Source organism: Callithrix jacchus, chromosome 4, assembly GCF_049354715.1.
Source record: "Callithrix jacchus isolate 240 chromosome 4, calJac240_pri, whole genome shotgun sequence".
Classification (NCBI taxonomy): domain Eukaryota; kingdom Metazoa; phylum Chordata; class Mammalia; order Primates; family Cebidae; genus Callithrix; species Callithrix jacchus.
In genome coordinates, this window is record NC_133505.1 from 124744435 (window position 1) to 124755121 (window position 10687).

Genomic DNA, 10687 nt, shown 5'->3' on the forward strand with positions numbered 1-10687 from the left:
ATTGATGCAAAAATCCTCAAGAAAATGCTGGAAAATCAAATCCATCAATAAGCTTTTTCACCATGATCAAGTAGGTTTTATTCCTGGAATACAAGGTTGGTTCAACATACACAAATCAATAAATGTGATTCATCACATAAACAAAACTAAAGACAAAAACCATAATTTAAAGCTGTGAACTGATCATTCCCCCACCAAAAGTTCTCCATTGCACTTAAAGGCAAACAATCAAAACCCTTACATTCCTTATCGTCACTAAAACTATTCCATGAAAGCGGCTAATTGGTCATCCACAGCCTTGTCTCCTATAGACAGTTCACAAGTGAAATTTAAGTAACTATTTTCTCACTACATGCCACAAGCTACCAGTGCTCTTTACTATTGGAAATAGGGTCATTTTAAATGTATAAGATTTGAGAACCTATTCAAGCTCGATAGATACAGAAAAGGCTTTTAATAAAATTCAACATCCATTCACGTAAAAATCTCTCAATACACTAGCTATTGAAGGAACATACCTCAAAATAATAAGAGCCATCCACAACAAACCCACTGCCAACATCGTACTGAATGGGCAAAAGCTGTAAGCATTCCCCTTGAAAGCTGGCACAAGATAAGTAGGCCCTCTCTCACCACTCCTATTCAACATACTACTGAAAGTTCTGGCTAGGACAAACAGGCAAGAGAAAGAAATAAAGGCATCCAGATAGGAAGAGAGGAAGTCAAACTATCCTGGTTTGCAGACAACATGATCCTATATCTAGAAAATCCCATAGTCTCAGCTCAAAATCTTCTTAAGCTGATAAACAACTTCAGCAAAGTCTCAGGATACAAAATCAATGTGCAAAAATCACTAGCATTCCTATACACTAACAACGGTCAAGCTGAGAGCCAAATCAGAAATAAACTCCCATTCACATTTGCCACAAAAAGAATAAAATACCTGGGAATACAGCTAACCAAGGAGGTAAAAGGTTAGAAGAACTAAGGCCAGGTGTGATGGTTCACACCTGTAATCCCAGCACTTTGGGAGGCCAAGGCATGTGGATCACCTCAGGTTGGGAGTTTGAGACTGGCCTGACCAACATGGAGAACCCCGTCTCCACTAAAAATTAAAAATTATCCAGGTGTGGTGGCACATGCCTGTAATCCCAGCTACTTGGGAGGCTGAGGCTGGAGAATCACTTGAACCTGGGAGGTGGAAGCTGTGATGAGATGAGATCACATTATTGCACTCCAGCATGTGCCACAAGAGCAAAACTCTGTCTCACACTCACACAAAAAAAGAACTACAAAGCACTGCTCAAAGAAATCAGAGGGTTTGTAGGGACATGGATGAATCTGGAGAACGTCATCCTCAGCAAACTGACACAAGAACAGAAAATGAAACACCGCATATTCTCACTCATAGGTGGGTGATGAAAAATGAGAACACATGGACACAGAAAGGGGAGTACTAAACACTGGGGTCTATTGGGGGGAAAAGGGGAGGGCCAGTGGGAGGGGGAGGTGGGGAGGGATAGCCTGGGGAGAAATGCCAAATGTGGGTGAAGGGGAGAAGGAAAGAAAAGCACACTGCCATGTGTGTTCCTACGCAACTGTCTTACATGCTCTGCTCATGTACCCCAAAACCTAAAATCCAATAAAAAATTAAAAAAAAAAAAAAAAGGAAATCAGAGGACACAAACAAATGGAAAAACATTCCATGCTCATGGATAGAAAGAATCAATATCATTAAAATGGCCATACTGCTTAAAGCAATTTATAGATTCAATGCTATTCCTATTAAACTACCACAAAAATTCTTCACAGAACTAGAGAAAACTATTTAAAAATTCATATGGAATAAAAAATAAGCTTAAATAGCCAAGGCAATTCTAAGCAAAAAGAACGAAGCTGGGGGTTGGGCGAAGTGGGTCACACCTGTAATCCTAGCACTTTTGGAGGCTAAGGCAGGTGGATCACCTGAGGTCAAGAGTTTGAGACCAGCCTGGTCAACATGGTGAAACCTCATCTTTACTAAAAATCAGCAGGGTGTGGTGGTGGGTGTCTGTAATCCCAGCTACTCAGGAGGCTGAGGCAGGAGAATTGCTTGAACCCATGAGGCAGAGGTTGCAGTAAATAAGCAAAAGAAAAAATCCATTTCAAAAAAAAAAACAAAGAATACACAAAGAATGAAGCTGGAGTTATCATGCCACCTGACCTCAAGGTATACTACAGGGCTATAGTAACCAAAATAGCATAGTACTAGTACAAATACAGATGCATACAGCAATGGAACAGAATAGAGTACCCAGAAATCTCAGAAATAAGACCACACACCTACAACTGTCTGACCTTCTACAAACCTGACAAAAATAAGCAATGGAGAAAGGATTCCCTATTCAACAAATGGTGCTGGGATAATTGGTAACCATATGCAGAAGATTAAAACTGACCCCCTTCCTTACACCATATACTAAAAGTTACTCAAGATAAATTAAAGACTTAAACATAAATCCAAAGCTATAAAAACCCGGGAAGACAACCAAGCTATACCATTCAGAACATAGGCATGAGCGAGATTATATGATGAATCTGCCAAAAGCAATTGCAACAAGAGCAAAAAATTTACCAATAGGATCTAATTAAACTAAAGAACTCTGCAGAGAAAAAGCAACTATCTACACAGTAAACAGGCAATCTAGAGAATGAAAGAAAAAGTTTGCAAACTATGCATCCAACAACGGTCTAATATACAGCATCTATACAGAACTTAAACAAATTTACAGGAAAAAAAACATTAAAAAGTGGGCATAGGACATGAATAGACACTTCTCAAAAGAAGACACCCAGGCAATCAGCATCATATGAAACAAAGCTCAATATCATTAATCATTAGATAAATGCAAATAAAAAACACAATGAGATACCATCTCACACCAGTCAAAATGGCTATTACCAAAACATCCAAAGATAACCTATGTTGATGAGGTTGTGGAGAAAAAGAAATGTATACACTGCTGGTGGGAGTGTAAATTAGTCCAGCCATTGTGGAAGACAGTGTGGTGATTCCTCAAAGACCTTAAGACAGAAAAACCATTTATCCCAGCAATCCCATTATTGAGTATATACTCAAAGGAATATACATTATTCTATTATAAAAAGACACATGCACACATATATTCATTGCAGCACTATTCACAATAGCAAAGACATGAAATCAACCTAAATGCTCATCAATGATATACTTAAAAAAGAAAATGTGGTATGTATGCACCATAGAATACTATGCAGTCATTAAAAAGAATGAGATTATATCCTTTGCAGGGGCATGGATGGAACTGGAGGCATTATGCTTAGCAAACTAATTTTGGAACAGAAAACCAAATATCACATGTTCTCTTTTATAAGTGGGAGCTAAATGATGAGAAAACATGACCACAAAGAGGGAAACAACACACATTGGGCCTTTCAGTGGATGGATGGTGGGAGGAGGGAAAGAATCAGGAAAAATAACTAATGGGTACTAGGCTTAATACCTGGGTGATAAAATAATCTGTACAACAAACCCCCATTACACAAGCTTACCTGTGTAACAAGCCTGCATATGTATCCCTGAACTTAAAAATTTTTTTAAAAGTTGATATCATAGGAGCAGAGAGTAGAATGGTGGACACCAGAGGATGAGTGAAGAAGAAATATTGGTCAAAGGGTATGAAGTTTCAGTTATACAAGAGGAATACATTTAAAGATTGATTGTACAACATGGTAACCATGATTAACTATAATGTATTATATATATCATAATTGTTGGAAGAGTATTTTAAATGTTCTCACCACAAAAAAAAGGTAAGTTAGGGGATGAACGTGTTAATTAACTTGATTTACTCTTTCAACAATGCATACATATAGCAAAACAACATATGTCCCATAAATAGACAATCGTCAATTAAAATTATTTAAAACTTAAAAACACACACACACACACACACACAAAACAGATGCTCCTTTATTCCCTCCTTTCAAATCTCATACAAATTTCTCTTGTTGCTAAGACCAACACAAAACCATACAGGATGAAAATTTAGGGAAACATATTTTTAGCTCAGGTAAGTTGACCAACAAAGTTGTCAGAAAGGCTTCACGGGTACTGGTAGCATTTTTTTTTTCTTTTCTTGGACGGTGGGGGTTGGAGATGTCCATAAGCATAAATTTTAAATTATTTGTTAAACTGTACATTTACAACTTATTTGATTTTGTAATTACTTTATTTTTATGCTTTTTAAATGCTGTTAAATGTTTTAAAACATTTTAATGTTATATAAAATGTTTGTAAATATTATTTTTTATAAGTCTAAGATTTCTCCACTAATCCTCATATTTCTATGGATAAAAGAGAACTTTTGACCAAGTCTATGAAAAGGAAAACCAAGGAAGTCTCCTCAGAGAAAATACTTGCAGTCTGTCTTTCTGATCACTTACTTACTCCCTCTCGGGAGAAGTACCTAATCCAGTCAGTCTATCACACCAATAGATGTCACAAAAACAAGATGCCATTTATTGACTCTCCCTTAGCCTCTTGACCTACTTGTGACCAGGCATGGCAGGTGTCTGTACTTCTAGACCCCATGCAGTAGACCCCTTAGTTGGGTCTTCTCTTCTCCCACAGACAAGCCAAGCCACTCTATGGTTGCACAGCTATGTCTGAGGCATAATAAACCTGGCCCTCCTCTCTGTTGGTCCCATTGTCTTTAATTCAGGGGAAAGCATTGGTAACTCCATCCACATTGGCCTAAGGTCCAAGCTTCATTCTCGAATCCATTTTTATCATTGTTCCAGTACTCATTTGACTCATTCCTGTGTTCATATTCTATCAGTGAGAACTCTAAAGTCTCCACCAGCATTAGAATCTGGGACTCTGACACAAGGTCATAAGGTCCAGGAAAAGAAGTCTTCAAGTATTGGGGATCCCTCAGAATCATGTGGTCACAATGTTATAGTACCAAATGATCCATCTGGAAACAATTGAGACTTAACGACAGGATTTAGCCCTAATCAATTATTAGGGACCAGGGTCCTAAGATTCATAACTCCCTTCCTCTAAGAATCTGGCCAAAGTATGCACTTGAATATTGCAAGCCAAATAGAAAACAAGTATCATTTTTTTTTCACATCTGTGAAAGTTCCCTACAAATTCCAAAGGCAGGGCTCTAATAAAAACTAGATTGGAACACAACACATCAGTCGGGGCTTCCCTAGGTCTCCGAGTAGCACACTGAATCCAGTTATTAGAATCTTCACACTTTCAGAACTGCTTGAAGAGATTGGAGTGCATTTGAAGAGCAGATTTTGAATCCTCTTACCCCAACTGCTGCAGGAAGAAAGATTGTCTGCCCTGGACATTGGTCCCATCTTGGTGTAATTCCTGCTTGAGGACAGAAAGCAGAGGAGCAATCCCTGTCCCTGGATCCAGAAGTGAAGGAATAGTAAAAGGAAATAAATGTGTGGAGCCCAAATTTTGCTTCTGGGGTGCAGGTACTCTGTCACCAGCAGACTTGGTTCAAGCTTAGTAGTGTAAATTCTGGCTAGATTATCTTCTCCTCCTCCATAGGGAAGAGGAGAATAAGAGGATAGAAAAAAGCAAAATCTCCAATCCTTTCCCTTCCCGGGTGAGAAACGGGGACAAATACTTTCCAGTGTAGAACAAGGCACCTGCGAAGAGTCTTGATAAAGAATAGTATTGGTATTTGAAAGAATGGAACTGGAAAAGACAGGGTTCAAGTGTTTAATTAACATGGGAAAACAGAGTAGTCAAGAGCACAGAGGCAGGAGTGGCCATGGCAAAAGCATGAAGAAATTAGGGCAGCAAATCCAGGCAGGTTCAGGTCCTGCCTAGTTAGCTGCACTTTACCAGAGCTCCCATCTCAGGAGGGAAATGGCTGACAGGAACCAAAGCCTGACTGTGATACAAAGAGTGAAAATGTGGAGGTCATTAGGAATTGGAGGATTCAAGTGACACACGGATACAGGGGGTCACCACCAGAACTTGGTATTTAAGGCAACAGAAATAATTCCAAAGTCCAACTCGCAGTCCATAGGCAGAAATTTCCTAAAGGATCCCCAATCCTTATTCATTGAAAATTAGCTATTGCCCAATCATTCCAACCCCTAAAAAATGTGATCCATTAGGCAAGTTTGCCCTAAAGTTGGCATTGAGAAAAATATATCATTTGGGGAACAATTAGAGTCTCTGATAATTCTTTACAAAGTTAAGGTGCTTCTGCAGGAGCTGTTCATGTGGTATTAAAAGTTAGTGAACACTTTTAACTTTTATTCGATTTCCATTTCTGTACTTACTAGAAAGAAAAAAGTGCAGAAAACACACTTCCCAGTACCAAACCACAAATTCCAGCTCAGTTCAAGAAACTAAAAGAGTAGGAACCCTGGCTTCTGATTGATGAAAAAACAGCGGGGGCGCTACTTTTTTAAAAAGGGGGCTAATAATAAAGCAAGAACAGCCAATAACAGTTCTGAGCAGGGAAGAAATGCCAAACAGTTGCCAAAATTAATGTATTAAATGCTAAATCCCATATTAAGGTAGCAACCAAACTTTAATCTTTTCAAATCCTTCCCTTTATAAGTAGACCATCCTGCTAATTTCTAAGAGGTAGAAGCACTCCTCTTTGCAAAGTGACTAGCTTTTTGACAGGAGCCAGAATTTAAAACTGGCATTGAAACCCAGCCAATCTGAAACCAGGAAGAAGAAAGTAACAACTGCCTATTTTAACTAGAGATGCGCCATTCAGATTTTCAGTATATTGATGCCGAGTTTGCCCGAGAACAAATTTCCAAAGTCTGATTGCAGACCTTCTATCTCCTGACTTTTCACCTACCTCTGTAAGTGTATGATTAGATGGTATAGGTGATTATTTGGAGCCATCACCTGGTGTTGCTCCCACTAAAAGCAGCCCAGTTAAGCAACACTTCCATGGTGTTCTTTCTCATAGTGACCAATGGTCTATATCCATCTACCTCAGGTCAGTGAAACCCCTTAGCAAATGAGGCCTTTGTGTGGAATTCCACATGACAGGCAATATTCAGGCAGAGCCTTGACAAGGAGGATGTGGAAAAGATTCTAATTTGAGGGGGGAAGGTGGGGTAAAGCTAGTGGGTGGCAGATGAGATTTTTTTTTAATGTTCTAGAGATCAAAATAGGTGTGCAGGTTCAGAAGATCATTCAGGAATATGAAAATAATGGCATTTGCTCTTCATTGTGGAATGTTTTTAAATGACTGCTAAAATTGCCAGGCACAGTGGTTCACTCCTCTAATCCCAGCACTTTGGGAGGCCTAGGTGGACAGATTACATGAGGCCAGGAGTTCAAGATCAGCCTGGCCAACATGGTGAAACCCCGTCTCTACTAAAAATACAAAAATTAGCTGACCATGGTGGTATGTGCCTGTAGTTCCAGCTCCTCGAGAGACTGAGGCACAGGAATTGCTTGAACCCAGGAAGCAGAGGTTGCAGTGAGCCAAGATTGCACAACTGCACTCCAGCCTGGGTGACAACAGAGTTAGATTCTGTCTCAAAAAAAAAAAAAGAAAGAAAGAAAGAAAAAGAAAAGAAAAGAACAATAAATAAAATGACTGATAAAACTGAAAATATTGGGGTAGTTGGGAAGAAGGCCGATTATAAACAGCTCTGGTATGCAACTCCCAGGGAGATCAATGAAGAACATGGGAGATTTCTGCATTTCCAACTGAGGTAGCTGGCTCATCTCATTGAGACTGGTTAAACAGTGGGTGAAGCCCATGAAGGACAAGCTGAAGCAGGGTGGGGCGTTGCCTCATCCGGGAAGTGCAAGGGGTCAGGGAACTCCCCTGCAAACAAGGGAAGCCATGAGGGACTGTGACATCAGGGATAGTGCACTCCAGCCCCAGATACTACTCTTTCTCCATGGTCTTTACAACCTGTGGACCAGGAGATTTCCTTGGGTGCCTATGCCACTAGGGTCCTTGGTTTCAAGCACAAAACTGGGCAGCCGTTTGGGCAGACATTGAGCTATGTGCAAAAATTTTTTTTTTCATACCTCAGTGGTGCCTGGAGTGCCAGCAAGACAGAACAGTATACTCCCCTAAAAGGGGGCTGAAGCCAGGGAGCCAAGTGGTCTAGCTCAGTAAATCCCAACCCCATGGAGCCCAGCAAGCTAAGATCCACTGGTTTGAAATTCTTGCTGCCAGCCCAGTAGTCTGAAGTTGACCTGGGTTGCTCAAGCTTGGTGGGAAAAGGGCATCTGTCATTACTAAGGCTTGAGTAGGTGGTTTTCCCCTCACAGCATAAATAAAGCCACTGGGAAATTCAAACTGGGTGGAGCGCAGTGTCACTCTGCAAAGTCCCTGTAGCCAGATTGCCTCCCTAAATTCCTCTTCTCTGGGCAGGGCATCTCTCAAAGAAAGGCAGCAGGCCCAGTGAGGGGTTTATAGATAAAAACTCACATTGCCCTAGGACAGAGCATCTGGGGAAAGGAGCAGCTGTAAGTGAAGCTTCAGTAGACTTCAACGATCCTGCCTGCCAGCTCTGAAGAGAGCAGCAGATCTCTCGGCACAGCACTCGAGGCTAAGGGACAGACTGCCTCCTCAATTGGGTCCCTGACCCCCATGCCTCCTGACTGGAAGATGCCTCCCAGCAGGGGTCAACAGACAACTCATACAAGAGAGCTCTGATTGGCATCTGGCAGGTGACCCTCTGGGACGAAGCTTCCATACGAAGAAAAAGGCATCAATCTTTGCTGTTCTGCAGCCTCCACTGGTGATAACCAGGCAAACAGGGTCTGGGGTGGACCTCCAGCAAACTCCAGCAGACCTACATCATAAGGGCCTGACTGTTGGAAGGAAAACTAAGAAACAGAAAGGAATAACATCAACATCAAAAAAAGGATGTCCACACAGAAACCCCATCCAAACGTTACCAACATCAAAGAACAAAAGCAAATAAATCCACGAAGGTGAGGAAAAACCACTGCAAAAACCTGAAAATTTCTAAAACCAGAATGCATCTTCTCTGAAGAATCACAACTCCTCAACAGCAAGGGAACAAAACTGGATGGAGAGTTTGACGAATTGACAGAAGTAAGCTTCAGAAGGTGGGTAACAACACACTCCTCTGAGGTAAAGAAGCATGTTCTAACTGAATGCAAGGCAGCTAAGAAACTTGAAAAAATGTTAGAGGAATTGCTAACTAGAATAATCAGTTTAGAGAAAAACATAAATGACCTGATGGAGCTGAAAAACACAGCATGAGAACTTTGTGAAGCATACACAAGTATCAATAACTGAATCAATCAAACAGATTGAAGATCGACTTAATGAAATAAAGTGTGACCAAGATTAGAGAAAAAGAAATAAAAGGAAACGAACAAAGCCTCCTAAAACTATGGGGCAATGTGAAAAGACCAAATATAAATTTGATTGGTGTACCTGAAAGTGATGGGGAAAATGGAACCAAGTTGGAAAACACTCTTTAGAATATTATCCAAACCAAACACCACACGTTCTCACTCATAAGTGAGTGTTGAACAATGAGAACACATGGACACAGGGAGTGGAACATCACACGTTGGGGCCTGTCAAGGGGTGGGGACTAGGGGAGGGATAGTGGGGGTGCAGGATAGGGGAGGGATATCATTAGGAGAAATACCTAATGTAAACCACCATTGCATGTGTATACCTATGTAACAAATCTGCACATTCTGCACATATACCCCAAACTTAAAGTATAATAACAATGATAATAATAAAGAAATCCAAAACCCCAACAGACCAACAATAAGTAATGAATTGAAGCCATAATAAATATTCTCCCAGTAAAGGCCTGGAACCCTATGGATTAATTGCTGAATTCTACCAAACAATTTAAAAAACTAATACCAACCCCACTGAAACCATTCCGAGAAATAGAGGAAGGAATGCTTCCAAATTCATCAGCATTACCTTGATATTCAAACTAAATGAAGACACATCAAAAAAAAAAGAAAAAAAATTACAGACCAATATCTCTGATGAATACTGATGCAAATATTCTCAACAAAATACTTGCAAATCTAATTCAACAAACATTAAAAAGATTGTTTATCATGACCAAGTAGGATTTATGCCATGGATGTAGGGACGGTTCAACATATGCAAATTAATCCATGCAATACATCGTATCAGCAGAATGAAGGACAAAAACCATATGATCAATTCAATTGACACTGGAAAAGCTTTTGATAAAATTCAGTATCTCTTAGTGATAAAAACTTTAAAAAATACGGGTATAGAAAGAACATACCTCAACATAATGAAAGCCATATATGAAAGAACCACAGCTAGTGCCATACTTTATGGGAAAAAATTGAAAGCCTTTTCTAAGATCTGGAACATGACAAAGATACTCACTTTCACCACTGTTATTCAGCATAGCCCTGGAAGTCCCAGTTAGAGCATTCAGATAAGAGAAGGAAATAAAGGGCACCCAAATTGGAAAGAAAGAAGACAAGTTATACTTGTTTGCACATGATATAATCTTATATTTGGAAAACTTGAAGACTCCACAAAAGAGAATTAGAACTGATAAATTTAGTTAAGTTTCAGGATCTTATATTTGGAAAACTTGAAGACTCCACAAAAGAGAATTAGAACTGATAAATTAGTTAACTTTCAGGATC